This window comes from Oxyura jamaicensis, chromosome 3 (genome assembly GCF_011077185.1).
Source record: "Oxyura jamaicensis isolate SHBP4307 breed ruddy duck chromosome 3, BPBGC_Ojam_1.0, whole genome shotgun sequence".
Taxonomy (NCBI): domain Eukaryota; kingdom Metazoa; phylum Chordata; class Aves; order Anseriformes; family Anatidae; genus Oxyura; species Oxyura jamaicensis.
In genome coordinates this window covers 26,193,296-26,216,056 of record NC_048895.1, presented here as the reverse complement: position 1 = coordinate 26,216,056, position 22,761 = coordinate 26,193,296, and the positions used below count along the sequence as shown (strand labels likewise).

The 22,761-nt window shown below is 45.1% G+C and overlaps 2 long non-coding RNA genes across 4 annotated transcripts; one reads left to right on the top strand and one right to left on the bottom strand.

Moving 5' to 3' along the window:
- Positions 1-16,450: 16,450 nt before the first annotated feature.
- Positions 16,451-16,959, bottom strand: LOC118164248. Its single transcript, XR_004749394.1, has 2 exons — positions 16,784-16,959; positions 16,451-16,685 (listed from the first exon to the last, which is right to left on the bottom strand). It is a non-coding gene; the product is annotated as an uncharacterized LOC118164248 (long non-coding RNA).
- Positions 16,960-17,226: 267 nt separating this feature from the next.
- LOC118164245 lies at positions 17,227-19,263 on the top strand. 3 transcript variants are annotated; one of them, XR_004749391.1, is made up of 4 exons: positions 17,227-17,342; positions 17,773-17,876; positions 18,028-18,185; positions 18,952-19,263. It is a non-coding gene; the product is annotated as an uncharacterized LOC118164245 (long non-coding RNA). The 3 variants fall into 3 exon arrangements; XR_004749389.1 differs by lacking the exon at positions 17,227-17,342 and having other exon boundaries at positions 17,653-17,876; XR_004749390.1 differs by lacking the exons at positions 17,227-17,342; positions 18,952-19,263 and adding an exon at positions 18,575-18,912 and having other exon boundaries at positions 17,653-17,876.
- The last annotated feature ends 3,498 nt before the right edge of the window (positions 19,264-22,761 follow it).

Sequence of the window (22,761 nt, the reverse complement as noted above, 5' to 3'; positions counted from 1 at the left end):
TTCTTCACTGAATCTGGCCTATGAACATAGTTTTCTTCTGCATAGAGAAATCCCTATAGAGGTTGTTTTCAGTCTCAGGGTACTTTCTAAACTCTGTTCACAATCTGAATTTCTTGAGCCAGCCATTCTCCAGCTCAGGCTCCTAGAAACCACCACTTACACCTTCTTGTCATCACTTTTTCAATAAAAGCAGCTGGATGCTGCACAGTTGCCATTGCACACATTGGGAGAAACTGAGTGATTTTGGCGAGTGACCCAAGGGTAGGTCTGCACCACGTGGTGCCATGGTGCATTGCTGTGCTGGAGCGCTGAGCGAACGCGGCAGCAGGGTGCTTCATGAAAATGTTATCACAGGTCATAGAAGTGGCATGGCAATGCCAGCAGAGTGCTCCCAGCAGGACCAAGCCCCTGGAGACAGCACCACACAGTGCAGTCCTCGTACCTCTGAAACCACAGCTGAGTAACGCTGTGCAAACCTGGCAATTTCTGCGTGAGCTGCAGTGCATGATGCAGATATGCTCTCCAGTGTAAAAGGAAGCAGAAGATGCCCTGTGATTTGGAGCACATGGCCTAGGATCTGGCCATGTGCACTGTCACAGCAATGAACAAGTCAGTTGTAATCCTCCGACTGAGCACACCTGGTTACTATTTGTTACAGCCAGCCAAGGGGCTTCTATAAATGTAATGCATGGAATTAAATGGCAGAAACCCAAATGCTAACCAAACTGTATAATGACTGGGAGAGCTGTCTTGGCCATTTTATGCAGCAATATGCTAGTCCTTCAAAGCTAAAGGGTCTCAGGTTGCCTCTCTGGAAGCCTAACCCAGGTCTGCACTAGAACATGAAGTGGTAGCAGGATGGGAATCTGATGAGAAAGGGTGCCTGGTAATTGCTTTTCAGAACAGAGATAAAATGCGTTCTTTTAAACTGGTCATCCCTAGTGTAGTTTCTGCTACCATTCCCATTCATGTACTAACTAGTCACAGCTGTCCGAGCTCTTTTCATGTGGTTAAACAGGCTCCAATTTTCATCTGGGTGTTGATTTAACTTTGACACAAGGGAAGAACCTATCCTGGAAGAAAAACCATCATGTTAGATTACTGGGGCAATAAATCTTGTTCCTTGGCAATATGCAAGGGTCGGGGAAAGGACTAAGAGAAGATCTGAATTCCCAGAAATCTATGCAATGCAGATTTGGTTAGGTCTCTATGTTCCTGGGATGAAGTCTTTGAGGTCAGGGCTCCTCTGGACCTACTGCATTGGTATGAAACCACCACCCTGTTACACAATGATTCATCAGCACTTAAGATTTATTGAACCAGTCCTCAGAGAAGCTTGAAGAGGTTGGGCCAGAAGTTAGGGACAAGTCTGGGCTCATCTCACTGACTAGGAGCTTGGACAAGTAACTTAATCCCCTTGTCCCCCAGTTCTCTTTCTTTAAAACAAAGGCCAAGATAAATTTTCAGGGCACTCCCCTGGTAAAAAGATGAGTCAAGATGACATGAAGTTTCCAAACAATACCAGTAGTTTATTAGCATTAGAGCAAGGAAAAGAACATTGTTAGATCTGAAGTCTCCTTCCAGGAGACATCTACGAGGAAAAGCACTGGCACACAGAAATTACTTTTTGATAGTTTCTCAGCATCTTCCGTGCTGATTCCAAATTCTCTTGTTGCCCGTTCTCTGATGAACTCTTGGAGCCTGGAAGATGCGCACACTTATCTACCCACTCACACACACACACAGGGGTTTTCTACAGTGTTAGTGTGGAAGAGACTGTGAGGATCAGAGCCGTGCAGCAAAATGGAAAAAAACTAGGGATTTATATTTAAGAGCAGGAGGGGTGTGTATGGGGAAAATCACTCAAGAATGTATTAGAGAGAACAATCCTGTGTTGACAGAGGGATGAACTAGGTGACCTAATAAAAACTGTTGTTACACATTTTTTCACTTCTGTCACGTAATAGAGGACTTCAGTCTCCAGAGCTGTCAATCCAACACCTTTCACTGGCAGAACCATTCACTCAGAAATAATCTTCGTGAAAGGAGAGAACCTCAGTTAACTGCTTGCCTGGGGCAGATAGAATGCAGCCAGGAGGCTTGTTTGGCAAGTAATTATAAATGCACTTTTGCTGTCCAGGTGCAGGAAGCACAGCTTAAGCTTTTATTCATTAACATCATTAAAATTTCCATTTCAGCTGTCGCTCTGGCATTGACAGTGCTTGCAAAATTGTGACCAGGTCAAATCAAAATTGGCAGTGAGCCTGACACTGGACACCATGAGTTCAATTGCTTGAAAGAGCCAAAAAAGCACTGATAGAAATGTTAAATCATTCAGTGGTACCTCTGTGCACTTTAGATGACAGAAAGGGTGGCCTTGAAGATAGAAAGAAGCTGAGGAGAGGAAGGTTCAAAAGCACAGGAAATGCCACGTCTGATGTGGCCAGTTGTCCAGTTGTTTGCTCGTTTGTCTCTGATACTGGTGAGCACCAGAAGCCACAATGGAAGGCTCGAAGGATCTCACATTGGACACTTAAAAATTGTTGCTTCGGGAAATATGCTTCCTAGCACCCTCATTAGTGGTTGGCTTACATGCTGTAGTGTTTAAGCTTTTATATTCATCATTTGTATCTTCACCTATTGAAAATCTGGAAAATTTCAATATCCACGAGTATCTTCTTATTCAAATCCTTCCACACCCTGCACCTCAGAGATATCTTGTAGCAGAGATTTCCACAGGTGAATGAGGATGCCTGAGGAAAAGTATTCCCTTTGAAGGAATACTTTCCCTATCGCTCAGTTTAATGAGATGTGCCTTTGGTGCTGGAGTGTGAAAGACAAAGTAAATAGGAATATTGAATTTACTTTTCTACATAATTTATTCTAACTATTTTGAATGCCTATTCTATTCATATGATTTCTAAAATAAATACACCTGCCATTTAATTCTCTTCCTACATGGAAGTCATGCAATGCCTTGAAACAATTGTGTTGACTGTTTCTGGACCCCTTTGATTTCTGCTATAATTTTATTTGAATACAGAACTGAGCACAATGTTCCAGACGTAAAGTACTTACCTACTGATCTTGCACCATTTTTAGTAAGAAATTCCACCTTAGCGCCTATGTAGGCACCAGCAAATGGAGAACACTGACCAGAGGAGCACAGTGCCACAAGGAGTTTGAATGCAGCCTCGGAAGACATCAGGTCATTCTCATATCAAACCTGGCAACACATTTGGATGATTTAAATGAGTCTTTTCAATTTGCATTTGTTAGCTAAAAATGTTACACTGTTAAGTGCTTGATTCCTCACATTTCACCACCTTTGACAAGGAATATTTACTGTTTGCAAATATTGCCACCTCACTGACTACTCATTTTTGGCGTATTATCTGCTAATGTACAAACCAATGCTGATCTTTCTAGAATCTAGATGCATGCTGCTACTAATATTTTGCCATATTGGAAATGGCAAACTTGAAGCTAAATTATATACTTATTTTTTGAGACCCTTAGCCTGTTTCCCTCTGCCCTGGCATGATGTTCTCATTAATACAGTACCTGATTGTCTACCCTGTTGTTGGCGTCCTGTTGAGAATGTTTTGAAAATCCAAGTGAAAAGAAGCAGCCGATTTTCATTTGTCCCATATCTGCTGACACACACAAAGAGTGCTAATAGATTGAGGTGTTTTTGCAAATGCCCTTCCAGAGTCCCTGTTATATCTGCAACTTTCAGACATTTTGTCATTCCAGTCCTGATTTCATCCCAGGTGACCAACACACCCCACTCTGCTCTCCCAGGCACTCATTTCAGAGGGCTGCTGCAATGTTTCCACCCCCTGATTCTCCTTAGAGCCAATATCAGCCAGGCTGCACACTTTCTGTAGCGTCTTAACAACTTCATTCTTCAATTTCTTCAGACCATCAGATGTACCGTGTGACTTCTGTCAAATTGCTTAGCTGTTCTGTGTTGCTGTTTCCCCTCCTCCCCTTGTATAATAAGGTAATTGTAGTTATCTCCCTCACAGTGGGTTGGAGAAACTTAATTCATTCGTATTTGTAAAGTCCTTTGAGTCCTTCAGAAGGAAGTTGCCACAAAAGTGCAAAGTAGTTATTCAAGAACTTTAACAGTGTTCCTAAATATGTATATTTAAGCAAATTTCAGTCCACCTTTAAAAATGTGACTGAATTTAGTGTGAAACACTTCTGTGATCAACCCTGTTTCTAATGTATTCACATGATATTACATATAGTACAGAACTGCCTCTCTCTGGATGGATGCTCTAGACTAATTGTTTTATCCTATCTTTTCTGTGCAAACATCCCTTACATATTAATATGTAATAATGGAAGGATTATGATACCAAGCTGACTTCAACTTCTGGTTACCTTTTTTTTTTTTTTTTTACTTTTTTTAATTATTATTATTTTATTTTTGTTTCTTTTTTGTGTGTTTTTTTTTTTGGTATTTTTTAATGTTTTTTTTTATTATTATTATTATTTGTTTTTCCATGTAATCTCCGCCCCCCTTTTTTTTCTTTTTTTTTTAAAACAATTTCATTTTTAATGTCTTTCCTTTCCTCTTTTGTTCTTTCCTGCTTGTTGAGTAGAATATGTTGTTTAGCCCTCCCAAATTTCCAATGAAGCCAAAACTAGAGTATAATTTTTGCCTTTGTTAATTCCTGTTTTCCCAGCAGCATCCATGACAGCACCCCAGGGATGGGATCTGGGACCATCTGGGAAGAAAGCTTACCCTGCCACTGCACACACTGCTATTTGTCAAATTAAACTAAACAACCTCTCTTGCCCAGCACCTTCTCCTCACATTTTCTTTTTGTTCCTCTACTATAAACTGCATGTTCCAATAAGCCCTCCTTTCTGTTGTCAATTTTATCTCTCTGATAATTTCCATGACATTTTTTTCCTGACACATCTTCTTGCTATGTGGTAGATATACTGATGGCCATCAGGTCAGATCCCTGAAAATGTATTGCTCATTAACCAGACGAATGGGACTGTTGCCATTCTCTGAGCCTCAGACAGATGCCAACTCAGGACAGATGATTTTCCATCCAGCTCCACCCATCTCTGGGGCTTCTTCCAGGAGCCATTTCTTAGATGATGACTTTTAAAATTGAAAAATCAGAGACTCATTCACTTGGAAGTCCACTCATTCTGCTTAGGCTGTCTCCCCAGCAAGACATCTGGCCATTGGTGCCATTTAAATAGTGTTTAACAGTGATTAACAAACAGTATCACTATTGCTTCACCATGCAGCATTACCCAAGACCAGACTGGGCTGTAAGGAACTCGTTCCTCCCTTAATGCTTACTCCAACCCTTGCTCCACCATAGCTCAGCAAGTTCACCTTCCTCCAGTGCTCTGCAGCAGCTTCCCAAGAGAACATATTATTTAATATTCCTTCCTCATTCTTGAGAGGGTTGGATGTATCCTCTGCAGGTCATCCTTCAAGGATTTACTGATGTCCTCAGAAGCTCTGAGTAGGCAGGCTGGGGACATGCCCGCAGAGGGGCATACTCCTGCTCACACCCAGCCAAGACACATAGTCCCAGGGGACTGGCTAGCATTAGCTCAGCAGTTGCCTTTTATAGCTTTTTGTGGTAACTCGGTAATTGATGTCATCATCCAAGCTCCTCGAAGAGATATTTTCTGCTGCTTCTATCCCTCCAGCAAGAGGGATAGATAGGAGCAGGAAAAGCCAGGTGTCTGCGGCACCAAGAGGCAATTTGTAAACTGTGGGTATTTTGTCTGTTTACTTGAAAGCACAAAATTTGTCACTTGTGTGAGTAATTTACTGCTAATTATGAGCTTACAATCTGCAGATAGAAAAATCAGAGCCAATGTGCATTTTCAGAGGAAAAGGAAAATTACTCCAAGTACTATATAATTAAGCACTTAGCTGTGACTTGCTCCTGAGCCTTTCTAGAACATTGCTTTTCAACTTGAGCAAGTTTGCATACAATTGCATTAGCGTTTACATGAGGAGGGGGGTAACATGCACTGGAAAGAGTGAAAATCCAGAAGAATAGCAAAAAGGAGGATAAAAACCAAGGTGCTAAACAGGTAAATTGTTTTCTAAAGCCCAGAAGAATGGTAGCTTCTGGCCAAGACTGTGCAGTGCATACATATCTTTGCTGTATGTCCTGGTCTTCCCCTTTCTCCAGCCCACACCATAACCTGCCTCTTCCTATCGTGAGGTTACAAATGCACTTGGCTAAACTCAGCCCCATATGTCATATGTGCTAAAGTGAACACAATCTAAAGAAAGGAAAACCTCATTTTTGTTCCTGACTTGATGTAGCACTGAGGCCAGGTCACCAGAGCTGCCCGGTCAGCGTGCTACGTCCCTGTAGCATACATCGGTGCACCCAGCAGCTGTGAGCAAGGATTTGCTAATGCAGTACACTGTAGCTTCACTTCGTCTCTCCTTTAAGAGACAGTGAAAACCCAAAATATTTCATTGGATTAAATCACACAGTTACTGAGTTAATAGTGTAAAGACGTAGAAATGGGAGCCAGTGAGGTAAGAGATGTTGTCAGCCGAGACTTGAAATGGGATGAAAAGTCAGTGAGGCAGGGAAACACAGGAAGGAAAATGTTAAATACTTAATTGAATTTGCATAAGTGATTTCTTGATGATAAACTAGGGATAGGTGAAGCAGAGAAATTAGAGATGGAAAAGACTTATTAGGTCATCTAGCTCATAAAGCAGCTCAGATAAAACAACAGTCTCCATCTCACCTACCTTTCTTCTCTCATTCTTTCTTGCTCTTTCTCCCATTTGCACACACATGTGAACTCCCTTGGTTTCACTTGCATCTCAAACCTACAGCAAATATTTTCAGAAGTTTTGATTATTTTTAATTTTTCATTGAATGAGGGGAATAGAATGCAAAATTAAATAGGCTCTGGGTGTTCTTTGCTTGTTACTGCTACAGACAGAGTAGAAGTACCATGCATTTTTGTTCCCTTCGCTGTCCATCTCTTCTGCTGCAAAACAGTCTTCTCCAGATGTGGACTGTGAGATGGCCATGGAGACTGAGCTAAGCCCTTGGTCTGCCTGCTCAGGTCTCTAGCTTGGCAGCAGCTCAGTGCCAAGCAGAGCTTCTGTTTTCATTCCACAGGGATTTATCTACCTGGAAATGGGCAGGCACCCTGGAAAAAATCATTAGGCACAGGCCTCTAACAGCCATAAAACAATCAGGATCAAAGCTTCCTGCTGAGTCAGTCACAGGAATGGCTTCTGGGCGCCCAGGCTCTGCTCTTATGCAGTCATCATCATACCAAGACCAGCATCCCATCCTCTTGCCAGCAGTTCCAGTGGCTCAGAGAAATCTGGTTAACTTCTGCAGCTGGTTTTTTCTAGGAGCCTGTGGGAAGAGCTGTGCCAGTTCTCCTGGGCATCTGTTGTGAGTCAGAGTGTGTCTGGGAGGCTCTGGGACTGTGGAGAAGAGCACATACGGTTGTGTGCTTATCAGGTTCTACAGGGATTTTTTGTTTTGCACATGACAATAATCAGCCCCTGGATAAAGCTTCATCTGTCAGGTTTTAATACAGAGTTATGAATGAATTAGGTAGTTCTTCTCCTTCCCACTCATCAGAAGGGTGGTTTGGATCAATGCCAGCTTCACCAGGGACAGGCTAGTACAATAAACTAATTTTTCATGAATAATGGTCTGAATTTGCTAATGAATCTGGTTTATCCATGTTCACTCCCCCAGTTTCTACCCACTCAGGATGAGCCAGGTGAGCTGGCAGGTCTGCCTGTGAAAGCAGAAATTCTAAGCAGTTATTGAAGGAAAAAGAAAGTTTACATTCATTGCAGAAGGTATGGAAGGTATTCTAGGAACTTGTCTGAGATCAAACAACCTCGGGGAGCCGGCATCCTCACCCAAAACTACTTCGATTTAGCACAGTGACTACTTGCAAGAGAATGGCCACTGAAGGGGAACTGGGGACCAGATTTATTCCAGTAACTTCAGACGGTAAGTGCATTTCTGAAAAGAACGATCTGCCCATTAGTGGCCTGAAAGAAAGGAGAAATTAATCAAATAAATGATTGAATATGAATTATTCTCCCAGTCCTTCAAATCTCCAAATGCAGTGCAAGTCCCTTCTAACCCAACCTCTTCATTGAATCTTCTAAAAAGCTGTTGTATTATTTGCCTAAATTATTCATATGCTGAAATAAACGAGTTGGCTATAGAGTTATCCCATCTCCCTTTCCTTTTGCTGAAAATATTATTTAACTTAAAGGTGGCAGTTACATAATTTAATCCTCGTCTTCCATTATTGATGAATTTTAACATGAAATATATATACATTTTCCCTATTCTGCCTTATGGACTGTTGGCCATAATTATGTCAAATAGAATATTTTTGAAGAAAGTATTTATTAGAAACTATCCTCTGTGGTGCTGACAGAGGAAGTTTAAATGGAAAACTAATTTCTGCCTCCTTATTTTTAGCCTTCTTGTAGGCCATTTTCAAAAATGGGCCTTTCTAGTGCCTTGTGGCCTGTTGGCTTGAATGCCATGGTGCTTTCTTGGTGTGATGGATCTCTGCCCCTGCAAGCAATTCTGATAAAATCAACAGATAGGACAGAAAAGATATGTTTGTCTAGACCCTGAGTTTCCAAGTTCTTGTATGAATTTTCTCACTGGGGATGTAGTTGTAGTTCCTGTTTTACATACCTGGAATTGGGAGGCAGAGCTTGGGGAAATGCCCATTCATAAAGTGATCGCTTGTAACAACTCTCATAGCTTCTCCCTACCAGCTCCCCCTTTGCTCATGAAACCATTCTCCCCTTCATGGCTGCCAGCTCCCCTGGCACACGGAGCTGCCCCTGACCCTTGTGGTTCCTGTGTGTGCTGGGGGCTCCAGAGCTGTCACTGTCTCTTCTGCTTTCTGGTGTGATTATTCTCACTCCTGTTTGCACACACAGATGGAGCTCAATGGATCCCTAATAGCATCCTTTACTTAATTAACATGCAATTAGCTTAATGAATATTTTAACCTCATTATGTAGTTACTCATCTTTATCTGTTGTGGGTAAGTCTAGTGCCCAGCTCTGGCCTGTTATAAAGACAAGCCAAATTAGTCTAGTCCTTCAATTATGTTCAAGGGGCCTGTTTATACAGCTCTTTCCACCTCCATTTATTTGGTGCCTCTAGGATGGATGGGCTGAGATTTATGAAGGCAGAACAAGTTTTTTATCTTCATCTTCCACTGAAGCACTAGATATTTCCTTAAAGAAGAGAAATAGGCAGGAGGTGGTGATGTTAAATCCTTGTAGGTGAGTGGTTGGTGTATTCTGTTGAATTGGTCAGGATGAGCCCTATTTCTCCATCCATGGGACAGGATTTCAACAAAATCTTGGCAGATACATCCCCCCAGCTGTCGGTCTTTCCCATTTTTAGCCTGCTCTATGATGTGGTGTCCTAGGAAGGACAAATGTCCTTCTCTTTCATGGTCTTCACCTTCATGATTTGTACCTCAGCAGAAGCAATATCTATACCTTGCATACATGGGATGGTGGTTCCTCAAGTCACTGACCAGCATGTGGAAAACCCTTCTGAGTAAAGCATTTGAGACGGACAAGCAAACCAGCTTCCTTTGGGTCAGAAAAGAGGGGAGATGGACTCTTGCCTGGCAGTACAGTAGTGGGAAGGGTATAAGGAAGACCGTCTGCTTTCCCTCAAGTGACTTTGTTGGCAGATTTCACCCTCTTCAGCCAGGCAGATATTTTAGCAAAGCTTGGCAGGAGCCTGCCTTGATGTGAAGCTCCTATCGCTTCCTTCTCCAAGCAATTATATTGTAAATACAGCTAGGAGCAGGGGAAACAAAAGTGTGTGTGGGAAGCAAATTTGCTTGAGTCAAGAGTGACCTCTTGAGTTGATTGCAAAGCAAGATGAGGGAGAGACTTGTTCACCAGTAGAGCGGTGGGCTAATAGAGCACATCTTGGCTCTCTGGCTGGGACACGCCTGTGAGACATCTAACTCCCAGCATGCTCAGAAAATCAACCACATCTCTGTGTTGACTTGTTTACTGTTGACATCTCAGCAACCCTCTCACTGCCTCTTCATTCTTGTTATAACCTGGGGAAGGCAGTCATGCTTCCTACCCCGTGCCCGGGGAAGCAAGCTGGTAAGAGCCATTCAGTCTCAATGGGAATCCACACAAACAAAGAGGAACGGACTTCAAAGATCTTGACAAAAAGAAAATATCTCCAGTAAGATGCCATTGGAAAGTTAAGAAAGCAGTGAGCACTATTTCCTCCAGGCTATGCTTTTTGTTGTTTTGAGTCAGCAAGGTTAACCAGAGAAATAGAGCAGAAAGTTGAGATTGTTGGGAACAGCTGCAGTTGCGTTTTCAAAGCCTTCCTGCATACTTCAAAGGAAAACAACAACCTTTATTTACACAATGCATACTCCTGCCTTCTCAATCCACAGCTGGCCATATAGTGAAGCAGAGAAGTGAAATGCTGAGGGGGTGTTGAGCAAAGAGCAAATGCAGAAATAAAAAGGGCTGACTTAAAAGCTACTCCCCCTCCTCCGCAAAGGCAAGGGTCCTGTCCAGCAGGGCTGCCACGTGTCCTTGAGGCTGTGTGTTTCTGGAGGGGCCCACCTCCCTTCCTGGCCAGGCCCAGAGCTTTCAGTCAGCAATTTCCAGCTCTGACTTAGCACGTTTGTGTTCAAATTCTGTCGGGGTATCGCCTGTCTCCTGTCCTTACAGAGGAGCAGCAATGTTCAATGAGGTAATGAGCTGAGAAGATTTGTGGGTGTGCATATTGCAGCTGGGTCGGCCCATGCAATCCATGTAAAGAGCACTAAGTCTGTATTATTTGTCTTAATCTGGCATTCTTTCAGAAGCAGCTGTTACTGGGGCTGAATACTTTATTGACAGGACAAATACAGCTAGAGCAGCCATCCGTCCCAAAGTCAAGTGGACAGACTCATATCGCTCAGTGCTGTGGCTGCTGAAGCCTAAGGATCAGAATTAACATTCATTAGTCCTCATTCTTTGGCTTGATGGAAGCAGCCCTGTTTCCCAGGCTGTTAGTTCAGTCCCCATCTCATCCTGTAGCTGCTGTGAATATTTCTGTGCCCCTGCTCAAGGTGGGAAGAAAACATCTTTCCAGACACAGAGGAGGCAGCAGATAAGGTCCAGAGGCTGCAGAACTAAAAGACTGTGATCCATGGTTATCATTGGTTTCTACACAGTGTTTCCCAAAAAGCTTCTACTAATGTAGTGTAACTGAGCCTACCTTAACCGAGGTAAACTGAAATCAAACCATCAACGCCAATGGCTGAGCCACTCTAACCCTAGGCAAGTCGTTTTGACTTGCCTTGACACAAAGCAAGACACCCTACAAAGGTCAGGAAAAGGTCCCAACGTGTTGCTGCTGCCGGGGACAGGGCTATATCCAACTGGCAGTGTTTGTGTGCGTGCTGGGGGGAACAAAAAACTCCTCTCCTCCAGGTCAAGATGGTAAAGGTTTTCATTTTGCTTGTGAAGATCCCATGGTGTAAATTTTCTCATGATGCTGGGGTGTCACTTGAAAGCCAGTTAGGTACTGGAACACTTTGTGCATGCAGAATGATCGTGAATCCAACCTAACAGACTACCTGTTCCTTTTTAAGGGATTTTGGGTTGTCTTTGTAGGAAGTTCACCTGGGTTTCATATTCACAACCTCCTTTTACATCAGCTGTCAGGCTCAGAAGAGGCCAATGGCCAGCATCCTCTCTGTTGGCCCTGGATAAGAAATAATGGCAGGGCACTCTGTGTGGGAAGCTGTTTTCTCCTGCCCCTCTAGTTTAAAATATGACTTTATTCACCAGGGCTGTCAATCCAAAACCTTTCAGCAGCAGGAATTCTGTTTAGAAAAAAACAATAGACCCAAAGTTGATAATCAGATGCAAATTATGTACCAGTATGCAGAAGCCAAAGATAAGATTTGCATAAAATGCTTGCATGACAGCAGCTACGTAACCCTGTTTTTCTTTTAATTTATTTTTTTCCCCAGAAAGTATCAAAGCACAGAGAGTGCTAAATCCTCATCCAGATCTTCTCCCCTCCTCTAGCACAGCCCTCAGCCAGCAGGCTGGTGTTTGAGGGCAGACCAGTTCAGCAGAGGGGTGCCCCTTCCCCTCCCAGCTGCCAGGGCAGCAGCCTGCTGCAGGGAGCCTCAGGTCTCTTTTCCAGGAGGAGGAAGCATGAGTGATGAAGGTGGAATGGATTTGCTGCTTCTCTTCCTCATCAACACAGCTTGTCCACCAACTGCTCTGTATGGATCTTAAAATAGCATTTTGAGGATAGGAAACTGCTCGTCAGCTTCAAACCAACAGCTACATCTTGTGTAAAAGAGAGCAACCCAGGGTGCCATCGCTGTCTTAGTTTCTCTTTTGCAAGCAGCTGGCGGTTGGTGGGATACATGGGATATGTGTTTCCACCAATCTCAGTTTTAAAATGCTGTCTTCCTGCTTCCTCTGTCTATTGGGGTTGGGGCCAGTGTTGGTCAGGGGCTGAGATGTCTCCAGAGCCAACAAAGACCATTCAGCCGTGCTAAAGGGTAACCTGGAGTTTTAAGTGGTTTTGCTAAATCCTGAAGGTTTGCAACACATCTGCTCATCCTCGTGTTTGCAGGTGGAGCCTTTTTGGTGCAGCACTTGGAAGATGCCAGTGGCACCTTCGGTTAGAGACTGTGGGGGCACATCCTGTGCGATCTGCAGGGTGCTCATCGGGGGCTGGCCGTGGCTCAGCTGCTGGGAAGGACGGTGCTCGTGGGATGCCGGGGCTGCACGACTCGCTTCGAACCCTGAAGCAGCGTGACACAAATGAGAGGAGAAGAGTGGGGTCCTCCAGAGACGCCTGTGCAACGCACGTGAGTCTGACTCATGCCTGGCTGCCCAGGGGCCCTTCTGTCAGATGGGAAAGAGCTGAGCTGTGGCAGTTGCGGCAGCGGCTGCAACAGCAGCAGTGCCCTGTCCTCTTAATACACTGCCATCTGCTTCTCCCAGCTACGATCTATAGCTTTTCTCCCCCTCCCTCAGCCAGTAGAAAAACATGCCCTGGTTTTCATCTTCTATGCAGTGTTTTATTTCTGCTGGTTCTGGGCTGATCTCAGCCGCAGTTCACTGGGAGAATCGCGGAGCAGTCCCACCTTGCTCCAGCTCCAGCTCCATGTATTAGCTGTTTTCTTCGAGCAGTCATTGATATGTGTGGATGTGGCCTCTCTCTCTTTTTCTCCGTCTTTCTCTCTCTTTCCCCCTGGATGTGTGTATGTACGTGAACCAGGGCAAGAAACAAAAAAGCTGATTCTTGGAACAGATTAGTTTGCATTACACAGCTGACAGGCTTTCTTGGAGAAGGCAAGATACTGGGAATTCAGCATTTCCCCTTCATCAGTGATTGATTGTCTCTGAGCCTTGGGGGGATTAGAATTCTGCATTTTGAGTCGCTCTTGGCAAGTTCAAAAGTAACAAAAATGCACCTGTGACATGAAATCAGGCCTGAGAAAACTTATTGTTTCCTTCCTGGCTTCATAAATGTGCCTTTTTCGTCTCTGCTGTGGGCTCCTTTATTTAAGCCATACAGGGGTTGTAGCCTTTTTCATCCTCAAGCGTTTGATAAACTACTTTAAAAGAGGTAAATGCAGTGTTTGCCCAGGCTGGACAGATGAACACAGATTAAATCCTGCACTCACGTGCCCAAGACTGCAAACTTCCCATTAAATGTTGCCGTGTCTTCCAACAGCTCTGTTGACAATGTTTCTGTGTTCTTTGTGCCATGCAAAATATTTTTAGATCAGCATTAACCTCTCCGTGCTTATGTGGGTGGATGCATATGTGTGTGTATATTATTACCCTTAGTACTAACAATTGCAAAATGTACCTGCTTGATTCACTTAATAAATAAATAAATAAATAAATAACAACACAGAAATTATTGAACACTGGTATGTTCCACACTGAACACTGTGTACCTGTGAGGAATGAGGAATTCCAGCCATGACAACTGTGTAATATTTTCATTCATGTTCTTTTAAATATATTTTAAAATGTAAAAATAAGGCAACAATCTATGTCTCTGTTAAAGGCCCATTATGGCTCCTTTACAGTTTTGTCTTGTGAAACATGTTTGGCTTGAAAAAGACCAGCCTGACTCTGAAAACAAGGGAGTGTAGTAGTGAAGCATCTGAAGGAGAGCTTATCAAATGCTTTTGGAGCAGTAGTTTATTAAAGATTTAACCCCTTAGACATTTCCCTTTTTGTGTACTGTTTGTTCTGATCCCTCTAGCTCACAAATATACTGTTTATTGTCCTTCAGATTTTCCATATCATTAATTCTGGCTGGAGGCTCCAGCAACAGCTGTATTTGAAGAAACTAGATTATAATTGAGAGAAATTTGTTAATGATTTTGTTGATGCCCTCTGCCTTTCTTATTGATTCCACTGGAAAGCATCAGCTTGATCGTATTGCCATGGAGCACGAACAGGGGGGCATGCGCATGAGTGTTGTGATCCCCTGCAGTCCAGGTGTGGAAGCCGAGGGCACAGAAGCAGTTCTCTCTCGGCTTGGGGTGAGTAAGCCAGCCTTGGTCCCAACACCCCTCCTTCCCGGCTGGCACCACGAGTATGCATCGTGTGCCCTGGTTATGGTTTACAGGGCAGAATTTGTTTTATACGAGATAACCCAATTATCTGCATCCTTTAATTTAAGCGTGAGGCTGCGTTTGCAGCTCCAAGATAATGATTTCAGGCTCGGCTTTGCCGGCGCGAGCTTCTGTGCCTCATTACAGACAGGGCTGGTTCTGGGCAACAGGCAAAGCTGCTGGCTGCCAAAGGAGGTGGCCTGCCAGGGGCAGCCAGCAGCCCCTTGCCCGTGCTACAGGGGACGGGGACAGCCGCTGCAGCAGCAGGAGCAGGCTGCCCACCCAGCCTTTGCCCCCAGAGTTGTGCAGGATCAGGATAGGGGTAGAAAAGGAGCAATACGTCCTGGGAGGCACCCACCCTGCCTCTACCACACAGCTGAATTTTGCCTGCCCAGGGATGAAGAGAAAATCCTTGGGCTACAAAATTAAATTTTGCCTACCCTGCTGATAAGCCTTGAGCCAACTCTGATTATAGAGGTATCTTCACGTCCTTCTATTTTGACTACAAAGAGAGGCTTATTGAAAGGTTGATTTTGATCCCTGTTAAGAAGAAAAAATAGGAGAAAGACAATAAAACTCCTCTTGCTTTCAAGATTATAGATTTAAGTCTCACTGACAATACAATATTTTCAGAAAGTGTGAAGTTACTTGAGGAGGAATATTTTAAATCTAAAATCATTTACATTACCTCCATTTCAATGTGTTTGCAGCACCTGTCACTTTTTTTGTGACCCTCTCTGAGTCCAACATAAACACATTATCCTGCAAAGTCTTAAATAAAGGTAGGTTAGACACCGCTTCTGCAAGAGGCAATTTACCAAATCAGGGATGATAAATGTAGAACTGTGGTTTGAAAATGAAATGTTATTCTCCACCAAGACAAGCAAAGAGGAAAAAAAAAAAAAAAAAAAGAAAAAAAAAAGTGCTAATATAAGAAATTTCTATTGGTAATTTCTTGATCGGCCAATGCTCATTTTCCAAAGATATAGGCATCTTGTGTGTTCACTAAAATATTCTTTCTCGAGCATCTTTCATCAAAATGTCTGCTGTTTGTGGGGGCTCAGAGGTCTTTTTTCCAGATGTGGTGACTGAGGAGGTAGATTTAATATGAGAGCTCATGCAAGGTGTTTGGAGCAGGGTAAGCTGACTTCCCGGTTGTCCGAGGTGGTCAGACTGCACGGTGTCCCCCAGGCCAGCTGTGCCCAGGGGATCTGGGCTGGCTTTTCCTCCCACACCTTCCTATCAGCCCCTCCAGCCCTTCCTGCTCCCTGCAAGGACAGGACATATTGGGGAAGTCTGACGGGGTGGGATGGAGAGAAATAAGGGCAGAAAAGGGGGCAGAATAACCAGGGTCCCAAGGGCACCACCAGATCAGATGGACCCTGCCCAACCCTGGGATTCCCTAACCCTGCCCCTGGCCCGGGACCCCATTTCAGCCCCCAGGGCCATGATTCCCTGCCCCAGTGATGCCCCAGCAATGCCAGTCTACATCCTGGCTGTCCCCAAGTTCTACTTTTTTGTTTCCCCCAGCATCATCCCCACAGCCCTCATTTTTCCTCCCACGCTTCAAGCTGCCCCAGTGTCCCTCTTTTATCCCCCCTCGGGCTATTTCTTGCACCCTCCTTTTTCTGCTGGCCCTTATTAATTCCTGACTCAGTCCTGCCCCAGCTTTCCCCCGGCTTCCCCCTCTCTCCTGGATCTTGCTGGTTCCCCCAGTCCCGACACCCACCGTCGCATGCCAGGAAACCTCCCGGCCATTCAGGTACTGCAGTTTGCCTGCAAATGCGAGAGCTACTAAACAGCTGTAAATCCAATCCCAAATGTGTATTGTTCCTTCAGAATGCAGGTTTGTGCATCCTGATGAAATACGGCATTACTCTGTATGAAATACAAATGAATGGTTTATTATTGCCTTCTTAGAAATCAGGACTGGAGGTTACTCCTCACAATGTGCTCTGATTAGAACAGGAGGTCAGACCAGCAGTGTCTCCTTCTGTCTCTGAAACCTGTGAATGATTCTATCCATATAAAAATTACACGATTTTCCACTAATTTCCCTGCTTGACGTTGCTGATAGGGAAGTCTGCTGCTGTTACTCAAATACCTCACCTGGTTTTCCAAGGGAAGTTTGGATGCAGCAGTTTGTCTGGCCAAGGCAATGGCTTCATCCTTCGCTGGAGTGCAGCCATCCGGGGAGCTGCATGGAGAAACTTCTTTGGAAACCCACAGGGTGAGTGTGCAAGGCTTGAGACATGAGGGAAGTGCAGGAAAATACCTCAGCGTCTGGTGAGCCCCCAGTGGAAAGTTGCAAGAGCTGCATTGAGCTCCCCTCATCCTCACAGCTCGGTGCGAGGTCCCCTGCCAGGAACACGTGCCCAGCAGGTCACTGAAAGCTGTAATGGCCACCGCCATCAGCATCCCTGGCTCTAGCATCAGGCTAGCATGATTAGCTCTTTTTCTCTTCTAGGGACTAAATGTAACTGAGAAATCAATCAATCTTCAACCTCCTCCAGGCGATAAAGGGTGGAGGAGGTGGAGGTTCCCTGCAGGTCGCAAGATCCGCTGTTACTTCTCTGGTCTGGAAGACAGGGAGAGGAGAAATGTTTTTGCTCTGTATTCCCACTAACTTTCTTGGCATGATGAGCTCTCCAGCTAATAAGCAAGTAATTATACATAGGAATACACAGTTCAGCAGCAATACTGTCTGCCTGCAGCCACACTGAGGAATGAGAGAAGAAAATACTCCCTTCCAGCTCTGCACATGCCTCTGCCTTGCTCCTGGCAGGGGCAGGTAAATCCTGTGCTGGCAAACTCTGCCCCTCTGCTTCAGCACATCCATCCTGTGTCCCCGGGTAGTGCCAGCCCCAGCTTGGCTAAAACGATTAGGGGCAGCTCAGATGAAAAAGAAGTGGTTGGTGTTTCTATAATTTCCTCCCACCAGGGTTTTTCTGTTAATTTCTAGTATGAGCTGTCTCACGTTTCAGGGCTGTACAGTAATGGTGCTTCTAACTCTGGTTTGCCAGAGAATTGTGTTATAAATAGTCATGGTAAATCGAAACAGTCTTTCACCATGAGTTTTCTAAAATGGAACAGTCTATCAGGTTACGGAGGAAAGACAAGGATGCCACTGTGCATTAGGGATGTTAGTGTATTTAAGCATTGAGGCACCAGGGAGTTGTGGTTCAGACCCACCAAAGGTAAGGAGGGAGCAGCAACCTTTGGGGAGGGGGTGTATGTGTATAAAGCATCCTTTCAGCAGGCACAGCTCCAAATGCTTTTGCTTCTTTACAGAATTCTTTTGCATCCTCTGAATTTGTGAAAAGAATTAAGATATTTTGACTTGAACAGGTGGTTTGTTAAAATGTAGCTGTAGTGCATCACAGGACAGGAGGGAAAGGGATGTGTGTGTGTGGATGTACATACAGGTTCACACAAGGACAACAATCACTGGATCCTTGAGTCAAGAGTGTTCGGCAGTGGCCAACAACATCTGAAGATGAAAAGGCGTGAGTAACTTGAGGAGGTAACTCATGGTCAGTGTATAGCATGCAGCACGGAAACTACCTCTGTGCAAAGTTTGTCTGCCTGCCCGAGCTGTTTGGATGGTGGCCGTGCACATCAGCTCCTGACACCTTTGGGTTTCAAATGTTTTTTGTTGTCATGTTAGAGTGAGAGGCCAGCAGAGAGCTGCAGCACTGATGAACATGGCTCAGAAAGCAAAAGGGATGCTGCAGGCATTGAATGGCATGCGCTTCTCTGCAACCTGCCTGGCACACTGCTGAATCTTTCTGTAACCACCTTTACCACCTCGTGGTTTGGGATCAGTAGTGAGGGGGGATTCTGGTGGAAATACACTTTTTTCCCTGTGGCTTTCTTTTTTTCATCCAAAATACAGATGTTTACCTTCCTAAAGTGAAGGCATCTCTGCCTGAGGACAAAAAGGGACTGAGGAGCTCCTTGAATGCAATTTTAAGTGAATGCATTGCTAATAGATCAGCTTCCCTGGCAAAGACTCCCCAAACGAGGGTGGTCACTGGGCAGTTGAAGTGAGGAGGTACCAGCTGGGGCATTTTCTCACCAGTCAGTGGTCTCAGGGCCTGAGAGACCACAGCCTAACCTGAGAGATCCCATAAAAGAGCCTCTGCAGGATGGCCTCCTCCTCATGCCAGCGTATGGGAGATGTAATGTGCTACCTGTGGCCAAGGGCTGTCTCCACCAAGGCCATGATGGCAAGACCCCATCTGAGGTTGTTCTGTGCATGTTTTACATCAGCTCCCGACAATCTGCCCCATGCTGTGAACGGTGTTTGAAACATCTCATGGGAAAAGTAGCACAGCCCTCTGGGAGAGCTGCTCGAGCAACAGGGCTCTGGCTGAAGGCATCTTGAGGAGCAGCTCCTGCACCCTCCCCAGCACCCCACTCTTCACTGCAGGCCAGAGATCACAAATTTCAGGTCATCTGCCCGACGCTGGAAAGATCAGCGATCGATGCACCCTTTGCTGGCAGTGGCAGACAGCACCAACAGGGGAGGATCATACCCAGCCTTTTGTACCTGCTCTCGGTGAAAAAAAACATCCCTTTCCTGTGCACTCTGGGAGACACATGCTAGAAGATGGGGGCTGAGGCAATGAAAGCAAGTGAAAGAAAGGAGAACAAGTTCCTTTGACCAGCACCAGCTTGACATTTTTCCAACTCACTTTTTACAGATGAAAGGGAGGGTGGGAAAGAAGAAGAAAGCATGAATGCAGGAGGAGAAGGAGGCAGAGGAAAAAAAAAAAAAAAGATCAAAGAAAAGGTGAAACAGGCAAAAGATGCTTCCAGTGGTGCTGAGACACTTGTCTGCACCCCTACACCAGCCCCTATCTGTCCTAAAGCACAAGAGCAAAAAAACAGCAGGATCTCTGGCAAACTAGATATATAGTCTAAAAAGCGTAAAGATTGGTAGAAAATGTTGAGTTAAAAGCCTGTGGTTTTAGTGCACAAGAAGTGGGATGGTGTGCGAGTGTGTCAGCACTTGAGCTGAGGAAAGAAAAGTGGCCACACATGGAGATCACAGAGGAAGGGATTGCAACGGGTTTCAGATAAGCCTGAACCAGGAAATAGAAATTTCTCAAAGTATAACTGGGGAAAGGCAGGAAAAGCAAAACCCCGACCAATGCCAACCAGGTGCCAGAACGCCCAGCATGGCCCAGGCACTGGCTGCATCACGCAAGCACAGGGAGGAAGGGTGGTGGAGCCAGGGCAGGATGAGTACCCGGGGTGAGGAATAGAGGTGGATTCCCTCTTCATCACTCCTTTCGGTGCCCAACACACTCGGTGATGGGGAGAGATAATCAAAAAAAGAAGCAGAGAATACATGAGAGGCTCAGAGGTACAACTAATGCTGTAAAATGCATCTGGGAAGAAAGCAAACACAGCATAAGTATATTCCCTGGGGTGGAATACACCAGAGAACTGAGGACAGCAAAGCAGAGCCCTTGGGATTTATAGCCCCACCTTGGCATGCTTTGTATGGGGAGCAGGAGATACCTGGGAGGATCCATGGCAGAAGCAGCACCAGCCTAGTGTTAAGGATGGCAGCAAGCACTGCTCCAGGCTAGGGGGATTTTTTCCCCAAAGAGATGCTGATCCCAGCACTTCAGAATCACAAACTAGCATTTTTATGCTTTTATTTTTAATTTTTTTTTACAGTTCTCCTATGAAGACCAATTAAACAGAGAGAAAACAGTGGACAGATCTCATCCGGTCATTGTAGCTTAGCCCCTGCATCCCCATCTTCCAGCAGCTCTCGTTCTGCAGAGCCCTTGTGCTGTTTCCCTAATGTGTTTATAGCAGCCCTACGGGGCTCCCTCTCCCCACACTGACACCACGCATGCTGGCTCTCCCTTGCCCATCCTAATTCCCTCTGTTTGGCTCCTGTGTGCCTTATCTCATCACCTCGGGTCAACCCCTTGCCCCGGGCCTGTGCTGGGCTGTGTCAGTGCCTCCCCAGCTCAGCAGGGCACAGCAGCACCGCAGGAGCAGCCCTGTGCTCCCAGCTCCTCGATGCAGCCCTGTGCTGCAGTTATAATTCCCTGGGATAATTCCCTGGGCTTCCCATCCCTGCTGCAGTGCTACAGAGTCCTCTGGCTTTCCCCTTCCCAACTCTCCTGCAGCATTCAAAGTCACCCATTGTCTTTAAGGTGCCCCATTTTTTAATTTTCTTTTTCCCTTCCTACTTCCTATTTCTACTCCCTTTTAGTAAGCCGTAGCAAGGGAAATGCCATGGGAAAGCTTCCAGCTGGGCTGCGCTCACTTCCACGTGTGTGCGTGGGGAGGGAGGGAGAAAGAGATCAGACTTGGAGGCAATCGTGGCTGTTGTGCTGGGAAGAAAATGAGCAAGAAAAAGGTGACCAAAATGTCAGGCCACATGCTCAAGAGATCACCAGGAACCACAGATAGTTGCATCATCTCCGAGAAGAAATAAATGACAGCCTGCACCAGATTATAGCATGAAAACATTGACACAAAGAGAATTAATGTCCTTGTAACTGGACCTTGGCCTCACACACTTCTTCAATCGCCTCTTGCCTGCTGACATTGTGCCGGGTATGATTTGCTCTCTTTGAACACCACATCCGTCCGGGAGACTGTCTACCTCAACGCAGCTGTGAAATATAGGTGATGTAGTGCGTATAAATATTGCAGGGAGACAGGACTCATTTGACAAGTCGGGGCTTGAGAAGGGACTGGAGACGCTGACTCCCAGCCGGAAGGATGGGACAAATCTGTTCTGCAGAAACGGCCTGTGGGGAAGGAAGGCATCCCCTAGCTCTTCCTTTTGACAAGCAGAATCACCGCAGGGCGCGGGTTCTTTACGACAAGTGGATTGCTTACAAGTGTGTCGGGAAGGCTGGCTCGCTGTTGTGCTTGGGAACTCCATTGTTCTGGCTGTTATGATTTATTAGGACTCAGCAAATAATTATTAATTACCTTATTTAGCAAATGTAACCGTGTGCTGAGGTTTTGGCAGTATCTTTTTTTACTCAGTGTCCATTGACAGGTGACAGCTTTTTCTAATTATTTATTATCCAGTTATTTTCCCTTCAATTCAACGGACCACTCACACTCACTTTATGGGCTTTTTTTATTTTTTATTTTATTTTAAACTATTCCTTAATAGGATGAGTTCAAAGCTACTATTGGCACAAATACTATTATTTGCCAAGAGAAAGCTGGGTTGTTTCACATATTTTGGCAGTTTACTTTGAAATTCATTTTTCACAGGCATTTGTGCCAAGGAAACATGAGCATGTGCATTGAAAGTTAGCACAAAAAAGGGGTGTGAAGCATACATTTCTGGGATTTTTTTTAAAGACTCATTATCCAGATCTGTAATTCAGAGTCATTCAAACTCCGAGGCATTATTTCATAATCAAATGAGAATCCCTGAAAAAAAAAATACTAGAAAGGCTATGAAGCGCCCCCAAAATATCCTTATCTTAAAATGAAGAGTAGAAAAAACGAGACTCATGTCTCACTGTTTTTTTTATCACCACGCAGCTTCCTGGATCTGCAAACATCTCCTTGCCTTGCTTCCTTGTGCTGCTGTCAGCCTGCTTTGTGCAGATGGGGACAGTTCTACTTTCCCTCCGTAGTGTCAGCTCCTGCCCCTCCCCATGCCCTGGCAAAGGGGCTGCTCCTCCTGCCCTCCCAGTGCTGCTCTCCACTCTCCTGTTGCCTACAGACCCTATAGCTCTGCTGCCAGCACCCACGTCCTTCTCAATGAAGGGCTTACTGAATTCAAAATAATAATAATAATAATAAACTTGCTCACACCAGACACCTTTGTCAGGTCTCTCCCCATGCCATCATCATTGGGAAGGACACCTCGGAGTGTGAAGCCCACGGTTTCTTGGCAAGCGTTGCCTTAGATTGGCTGGGGAAGAGGAAAATATAAATAAATAAAAATAAATAAAATAAAAAAGGCAGTTTCAGACTCGCGGCATTCTTACACGAGAGGAGATAGGGTCCGGCAGGGTCCAGGGGAAGGGGAATTCCCCTGCCCTGCCGGGGGATGCTGTTCAGGGGGGTGATGCTGCC